This window comes from Lepisma saccharinum, chromosome 21 (assembly GCF_977018435.1).
Source record: "Lepisma saccharinum chromosome 21, izLepSacc3.1, whole genome shotgun sequence".
Lineage (NCBI taxonomy): Eukaryota > Metazoa > Arthropoda > Insecta > Zygentoma > Lepismatidae > Lepisma > Lepisma saccharinum.
In genome coordinates this window covers 52,352,054-52,361,412 of record NC_139249.1, presented here as the reverse complement: position 1 = coordinate 52,361,412, position 9,359 = coordinate 52,352,054, and positions in this window count along the sequence as shown.

Here is a 9,359-nt window from a genome sequence, read left to right as displayed (position 1 = left end):
ATCACAACCAAACTTCACAGAACTTTAGCTGCAGTGTAGAGACAGGTATATCATTATTCTTAGCCATGCTGATCCAATCTGTAGGGGTTTAAACTCAAGAGTTGTGTATTGCTATTCTGTTAAGTGTTTAATCTTACCTCTTGCACCTTACCAGCAAGCTCACTACGAGCATCAAGCAGTGTTTGGAAGTAACTAGTTACAAGTTACAGTTACTTTTTTTTTAGAAAATGTAACTGTAAATATTTACTTGTAAAGATAAGTAACTGTAACAGAGTTATTGTTTTCTGATAGAAGTAACATTTCAACAGTTACTTTTACAGTTACTTTACGACAATTAAATTGCTACATAAATGTCATAAATTATTGGTGATTTAGGACTTAAATTGAACTGGAATTCAATATCTGCTGCGATGCAAAAGCCATCCCTTGTTACATTAATTCTTGCAAACAACAGATGAAGAGGAAAAGAGAAAGTTGTACTAAACTTGTCTCCTGTGGGTGGCCAGTTGGTAGGCTCCAGGTGCCAGGGTTAACGGTTTATCACATGTTTAATCTTTCGTTTGGTAGACCTGAATTCCAAAGCAATGTACACGCCTCAGAAGAGGGGTGCATTTCCCAAAATGCGGGAAGAGAAGCTTCTAGGAGGAGAATTCTTTCCTATTGCTAACAGTTTGCCATTGTCATGACTGTGCTGTGAAGTGTCTCTTGTTTCCATAGTTTGTTCCTCTGTGGCCTTATAATTTCCCCCTTTGTGTAAGCAGCATCCAATAGTTATTTTTTTCTTTGCTAGAATACCAGATTAAAATGAAAAGTAACATCCTGCAATATTTCAGTGTTTTAACGAAAGAACTCGACGGTACAGTGCCGTGAACAAAACTGAAGAAGACAAGAGTAAGCAAATGTGCATATGGAAGCTGAAATCTACGTGATTTCATTTATCTCTCAATTCTAGATAATTTAAAAATACAAAAATATTTCCGTTTAGAATTCGCTTATTTACGATTATTCAGCATTTCTGGAAATTTTGACTAATTAATAATGAAAACCCAATTTGCTGAAATGACAGATCTTTACTTTGTACGCAATAATAATAATAATAATAAACATGATTGTTATTGACACAACAGTGAATTTCAATACTGATGTGGCGAGTCAACGAATCAGGATGACCATTTTCACTTTTTTTATGGAATCATCTCAGAGAGAACTGAAGGGGTAAGTTTAAAATGCAATTTTCACCTTCAATGATACGAGGGTCAATACTTATATTTTGAGCCTTGGCAACACTGATTGAAGTTAGGTGCGATTTGACGTTTGCACGGAATCGTCTGGCATTATTGACCATAACGTACTTCAAATGTTTTGTCAATAGCTTCATTTGTGTTGTTTATGTTGCCTTGGAGATTGCGCGACAACAATAAAATGGAATTAACTCGTGAACATTTTTGTGCGATGATTTTTTACGATTTTCGACGTGGATTATCAAGACAAGAGTGCATCGATCAACTTACTTCCACATTTGGCGATGAAGCCCCATCCTTTGACACTGTGAAACGCTGGTATAACGAATTTAAGCGTGGCCGCCATTCGCTCACCGACGAGATTCGCGAAGGTCGTCCAAAATCAGTTGTTGTTCAAGAAAACATTGATGCTGTGCAAAACCTAATACTGCAAGATTGTCACGTGACATACTGTGAGATTGAGGCAACCATAGGCATTATTTCCCCAGCATATATAAAATATTACATGATCATTTAGCTGTGAGAAAGGTATGTTCTCGTTGGATCCCACACAATTTGACAAAAACTCAAAAAGACGCTCGCATCAATTGGTGCAAACAAATGCTCAATAAATACAATTGTGGTGTTTCAAAAGACGTATATAAGATTGTAACAGGTGACGAATCATGGATATATGCATATGAGCCGGAACGTAACCAGCAGTCGACTGTATGGGTGTTTCAAGATGAACCCAATCCAACAAAAGTTGTTCGTGCTCGAAGCACATCGAAACAAATGGTCGCCTCTTTTTTTCAGGAAAACTGGTCATGTGGCAACTGTGCCTTTAGAGGAACGTAGAACGGTCAACTCTGAATAGCACACAACAATTTGTTTGAAAGAGGTCTTCGGTCAAATACGGAAAACAAACAAACACCGTCGGATCATTCTTCATCAAGACAATGCAAGCTGTCACACATCTTATCTAACAACCGACTTTATGAACAGTCAAAAAATCGAATTGATGGGTCATCCGCCGTACAGTCCTGATTTGGCACATAATGACTTCTTCTTGTTCCCGAATGTCAAGAATAAATTGCGTGGACAACGATTTTCGTCGGCGGAAGATGCCGTTGATGCGTTCAAAAACCATATTACGGAGGTTTCGCAAGAAGATTGGAAAAACTGCTTTGACAAATGGTTCGAACGAATGCAAAAGTGTATTGACCATAAAGGAGAATACTTCGAAAAACAATAAAGCAGTTTTCAATACCAAATTCCTGTTTTTTCATTGTTAGGCTCAAAATATAAATAGTGAACCTCGTAATGCACAATTATAGGCTACACTACATTATACTTTTTTGTTTTTAATTTTCTGGTTCATAAGCACTTGAAATTGTACAACATTTCCTTTTCCGTCTGTCACACTCTTTATGCGCAGCAAATCTCCCTTGTTAGAATATAATTTCAGAAAGTGTTCAAGAACTTACACTTCCAGAACAAAAATGAATTATGAAAGTACGTAAACAGTAAGAGGCCTCCCAGTCAATGCAGCTGTTCTGATAATAAAGTGGTCTTAAACTTTTTTGGTGAGGATACAAACTTAAATCAGCAACTTTTCGTCAACTATTAAAAAAATAATGACCCATATTCAAACAAAATTGTACAAAGCTTCATTTGAAGTTAAATGACTCGTAAAATTAAATATATGGGAGGGGTACTTATGTACCATTAACATAAGCAAAACACATGTAAGTCTTCACAAATTATTTTACTACAATGATCGATTTATGTAATTTGGTTGCAAGAAAATTTGCAGCAGAAAGTAACTGTAAAAGTAAGTTACATAAAACTCATAATTTGCAAGACATGCAAATTATGAGTTTTATGTTTTATGTTTTATGAGTTTATGACATCCATCAGAACCCGGTCAGTCGTAACAAATAACATTCCTTTGCAAGATCAGCAGTGACGTAGGAAACATACAGCATTCCTAATTCAGATGGCTGAAATAAACAAATAAACAGTCGCCAACCCAGAATGATTGATCAGCCGTAACGTAGCAGAATAATCGGCGCTAAATAGGCCAGCAAATTTGGAGAAGGGATTGGTTGAACACAGAAGCGAGCAACAAGAATAGAAGTTACAGAAGAGGTCCGCCGTTTGGGAACGCAGCGACTCGAGGGCAAACGGCACTCCACCTTACACCACACGGCAGCAATCCTTGTTCTTTGGGCTGACGCGGTTAGCAGCCTGATTTCGCATCGCGAGGTTGGCGCTCATCATTTTCGTCGCAGCGAGTCCCGTGGGGAGCCCATCACAGAACCCGGACAGTCACTGACCAGACGGCCATCTTTCGCTGCCACCCAGTCTCTGTCGCCGAGTTTTTCTAAAACTGTTTCGGACACGAAGTGAAGGCCGAATATGTCGCCAGAAGTCACGGCGGCCAGCGCCCAGTCAACCGGCAACACCACAGTATACGGAAGAACTGTGGGTGCTCTTCTTCTCCCAGAGGCCACAAAACTGGAAGACTTTGGGCATCTCGGACGAGGGTAGACTCCACGAGCCTGAAACCGGACGTCAACACCGGACTGACTGACTGAGAAGTGAGTTGGGGAGCACTTAACGTCCCTTGGTTCCTTCTACGCCACTAGCTAGGGGTTGTTAAAGGAGATTGTAGGGTGACCTTGAACCTAAACCCTCTTACTCTATCATCTGGGACCTTAGTCTTGAACTGTCCACACATTAAGGTCTAACGATTTGGTGATGTTTTTGTCAAGAAAGGCTAACAAATGCCATTTATGGTAGTCTCCACTCTTCGTTAACGAGTGCGGTCACGGATGCACCAACGGAAAACGACTGGAATCCACTCGCAAGGCAGACACCTACCGAGTTCGTTCACGGCTGCACATTTTCAAGATGGACACTATCAGCTGTTGCGGAGGAAGGTTTTGAAGAAAGAAGAATTATAAGCCCACTTCGTTTCAGTCGTATTTCAAGTAAGTACGTCATGTTAGTATGTTATTAATATTATTGTGTATGAACATTACGGGCAATTGGAACAAATCTGGGGGAGAGTGAAATACGTATGTATTGTGAATTGTTGCTACGATGTATTGCTAAAGAATTGAATACTTCGTGCCATTTTCCTTTTTATTGTTGATTACATTGTTCCACGTACTTCGTAAGAATTAGAGCTAATATTTTTGCAACATTCCTTAAGTTTGGCAATCGCGAAATAAAATACTACTGCAAAATATGTTTTGATACACCTTGGAAATGTGTGCCAACATTCCACCCACGTCGCATCAAAATGTAAAATAACGATGCCGCACAAAATAGGAACAATTAATTTTCTGCAACATATTGTCCTGTTGCAACCAGTGAATGAAATTACGGTACTATAAAAATACTTCAATTAGGCACCACTACCATATGTTATATAAAGGGGGGGAAAATGGTACGCATGATTACAGTACGTGAACTGATGATAGAAAGATTTTAAAGGAAATTCCGAAACTATGTTTTAAGTTGTATTAATTGCAGGTCGAGTGTACTAAATAACGTACTCCCTCAAATTTCCAGGAAAAATTCCCCATGAAAAGATTAACTGTTGTTAAGACTATATCAGAATTTTGGGGGCATAGAAACGTATATTTACATAGTTACGGACATTAGAATGTATTCCAAAACTATTTTTTTTATCACAACGGGAATGTAAAATTATATATTTTTTATTGTAATTACAAAATCTAACCTAACCACCTAAGCACCAGTAAAAGTGAAAGTACTCCATTCGGTTACCCACACACTGGTGAGAGAAAAACTTTTTTTGCGACAAAAATGTCTTTAGTAATGTATATGTGTGTGTGTGTGTGCATGGGAGGGGGGTATTTGGTATACTGTATTCATAACCATCATATGAAAGGGGAGAATATTTTTTTTCTATCTGCAACTGTCAACAGAATGAATGCACTCAGTTTAACTACCTTGTCATGTGATGATACAGTGGGTAGCATGAATTCATTTTAAGCATGAAAAGCTTTGAGTCAGTGGGAACTGTTTGATAGAAGTTTCCTTGTAAGATAATTTATATTTATTTTTTCTGAAATAATTTTATAGGTGCTAGAAGCTCTTATTTTCACAACATGGAGGTACCAGCCAGATGGTTATAGGTCGTCAGCCAGTGTATAGAGCAAGTGTGCATTGTTATGGTGGTTAAGGCTCGTCACAATGGATGAAGTTCCCAATGATACAGGCAGAGCAGCTGGATGTTAAAAGGAGGTATGATAGTGTATGTTATTTTTGTTTCATTATACACCTATTGACATCCATCATGTGGTGGGTTTGACTTTCTTTCCATTCTCATGTGAAAGTTTTGCACAAAAATTGAATTTCTCTGGAACAATGTATTTATAGATATATTTTTTCCAGTAAGTAACTAGCTTAAGTATGTATAAATATTGTTAAGCCTATTCTTACATGAACAGTGCAGTTTAGACAGCTTCTACAATAAAATGTAATAAAACATAAATACTGAAATGGGTGGCTGACTGGGTATGTAGGTAGTTATATTGCGCGAGTGAACATGTTTGTTTATTTTCAATACTATCCATATAGTTCTGGATTAGCAAACAAAATTGTATCACCTTTTATCTCGTATTCCTATTTGCAAGACAAAACAATACAATTATAATTGTTAAGACAAACCAAATCAAAGGTGCTCATGGCAATAACAGTTCCAGATATTCTGTTAATATTTTATTATTTTTTATTGGAACACAGTAAAAGGTGAATTTGTGTGTTTTTCAAAACAGTTGCTACTTTCAAATAAATCAGAAGTAAACAACTGAGTAATGTGTAACATCAGATGGTATTTCTCATTCAGAATAACATGAATATATATCTTTTTAATTTCTTTTTCATTAAGTTTGTGCAGTATCTCATTACGATCAATACCTCAACTTGTTAACCCCAATTATTTGTGCAAAAGTTACAGTACTTTTCCTCTTTTGCAGATAGCCGATTAAAATGAAAATATTGTGACTACTCTTGGTATCCAGGGTGGAATTCCAACATCAGATACTTTTGTCAATATAAGAATAAGCCAGGTACAAGGAACACTTGGCTGTTAGGTATGTAGATGTTCTAAGTCTGAAATAATTATTGTTAATAATTTTTCCCATGAAGTATTTAAATTGCACTCCTCATATATGCACTGCATTATTCAAGATGTGAAGTACTACGTTTATTACCATTACTGTATTATGAATACATGTGCAGTGTTGTATCATAATTATCTATATTCTACAATAAGTCTAGTATTCTGTTTTCCAACATTTTTATTATTACAAAATGTGCATTATCAGTAAATTTTAAACTTAAACATTTCTCAGTTCTTCAAATGTTAACAAAACGTTTTATTCTTAGATACAAGTAGTAGTAATAATAATAAGAAGAAGAAGAAGAAACTCGACCAGTATACAAGAAGACCATGCGAGGGGCAATTTTATGTGGAAGCATTTTTATTAATAGAAATGTTACGTGAATGTTTCATAAAATCATATAACTATTGTGGTACTGGTTTTATAGATCAGAGACACATTAAAATCGCATATTTTGTGTTTCGCATGGTTCTTACTTACCAATTGTGTATTGCGGAACATAGTTCAAGGTGCATTATGCTTTTTACATGAAAACAAACTCAATTTTTCACATTCTCGGTGCTTTTTTTTTTATTCCTTTCTTCGCTTCCGGAACACACAATATGGTGGGCACATTTTGACTCACGTTGTGGGTATGCACTGCTTCAACCTTCACCGAAAAATACCTAATATCGTGTTACTCACCGGTGGAAATTATACATTATGCACGGGTAGCTGACGGATAGCCCCACGAACCATACACGGATAGCCCAACGTACCATTTCCGATAAGGTTAGGTTTGGTTATGTCAGGCAAGCATAGTAAAAAAAGGTGGGTTGTAACACTGATAGGGGCTTACGTACGCAGCATCCGGTTGTCGTAGGGCAAGCAAATGAAAGCAATGGCAATTGTGCGTCTGTGAGATATTTCTCTTGTAAAATACATGATTTCCCGGTCAAATATATTCCACGGTGAAAGAAAATACCTCGACGAACGTTGTTGTCAAATCTTAATTACCTCAACATCAAGGGGACTCCAGATTTCATTTTCAGCCTCAAGAGAGACTTTTTTATTATTATTATTAATTTACCTTTTGATGCTATATTTCCATTTGCATACGGCATCCACAATAATTTTTGTTACATCATCTACTTCAAATGGTAAGGGTGCTTCCCCGATGGCATAGTTGTAACATATTTGCTTTGCAATCAAGGGGCTCCAAGTTTGAGAACCGGTGAGGCATAGTGGTTCGGATCCTACTTTAAACTGTAGGTCCAGTCCCAATTAGCCTATCTGTGCACAAAAGTGGACTTAAAACTCCACTCGAAGAGTAAGGGAAATCCTACTCTAAGATTGCCATTATAATTCATAAATCTTTTCACATCACTGTCTCGGTACTATAACGACTGATAATTACACTTCACTGAATAAATAGTTTTGAGGAATTAAAGTTGTTGTACCAATCATTAAATAGCATTTAGGAATGCAAAATTTACATGTTATAGAGATTATAATTTACTGAAAATTTATGAAATGAAAAACATGTCTTCAGTATTATGTGCCAATGCTCACAGAGTTTCCAAAAAAAAACAAAAAAAACTGTATTGCACTCCCATAATTTCCACAACTTGGATCTCTGTGTAAATTTATAATGCCAGTTCTGTAACTTCTTGGTGTTGTTAGGCATTAATAAGTTACAGCATACAATTTGTCATGCAATTACTGTGTTCTTCCTGCAATGGAGGTGCCATCTAGATAAGCATATTCACAACTTGCCATAAGCTGTTGCATATAACTAGCTAAGGATATTCACACCTCCAGAAATGTTAACTTGAATGGTAAGTAGATAGGTTGACGTACACAATGAAGATTGTGTGGCTGTCATAAACTTCCAGAAGTAACAATTTTCATTTTTGACAAAGCACCTTTATGAAATCAGTAAGTATATTTTCAGATTTTTTTTCCTTACAGGCCTCAGATTTTTGTCACGTTTTTATCCTAGCTTGTTTCTCCACACCAAATTAAATTTCCTATCTTCTGTGAATGCTATGATGATGCTGTTATTTGTCATGTAAATGCATAAAAAAACCTAAGGCATGTTTTTAGCAAATTCATTGTATGACAGCATATTTTTGTCATTTTTGAGGTATTTTTTCTGCACATTTCACTAGATAGTTCAGCAAAATCACACTTGTATTGGTAATGCAAAGGAATTCTGTACACTTCCATCTCCATTCAATAAATTATGAATTAGTGAAGGGCAGTGGCGAAGCTCCTATGAGGCTTTTGAGGCTTAGCTTACCCAAAAAATGTTGAAATTAAAATGTTCTTGTACCCTGGAACAATCAAAGTTTGTTAAACAAATTAAACTATGCAATCCGAACGTTTGGTTCCGCCGATCCTTCCAGATATCTCGTCAGTCAGGGCAGAAAGAGGAGAGCGCATTCAGTCCAAACTGTGAGGCTTTTGACGAAAAGCCTCGCGGTAAAAGGCAGCTACAGCGTGAGCTCTGCGTATGTGGAAGGGGAGTGTAAGGGGAGGGGACTGCCGATTCGCTGGGTGAAAGCGGCTAGCCTCAGAACCAACCTGTTGTGCTTCTAGTCTTCTAGTGCAAAGTGCGTCGTTCACGCGCTGCATTGTTCAACGTTAATTTACTTCAAGTGCATGCGCGCGTGTGTATGTGTGTGTGTCACATAGTGTATTTATGTTATAAAAATATAATACTGTGAAATTATATGTTGAAAACTCTAAGAGGATTTGCAGTGAAATAAATGTAAGTGAACAAGACTTCGTGGCTCTCAGATGCTTAACCTACGAAATCTTGGGACACACTGACTGTACAAATGGTAATACGTTTTGGAGATCTTGAAAAGATAAAATTTGTTGAATTGCTAGACCAAAATAGCTTTGGGGGATATAAACTACATTTTCCTGTGATTAAATTAAATAACCTTCTGTCCACATATCCATTTTTCAACAAAGAACAATTAGAAAATGA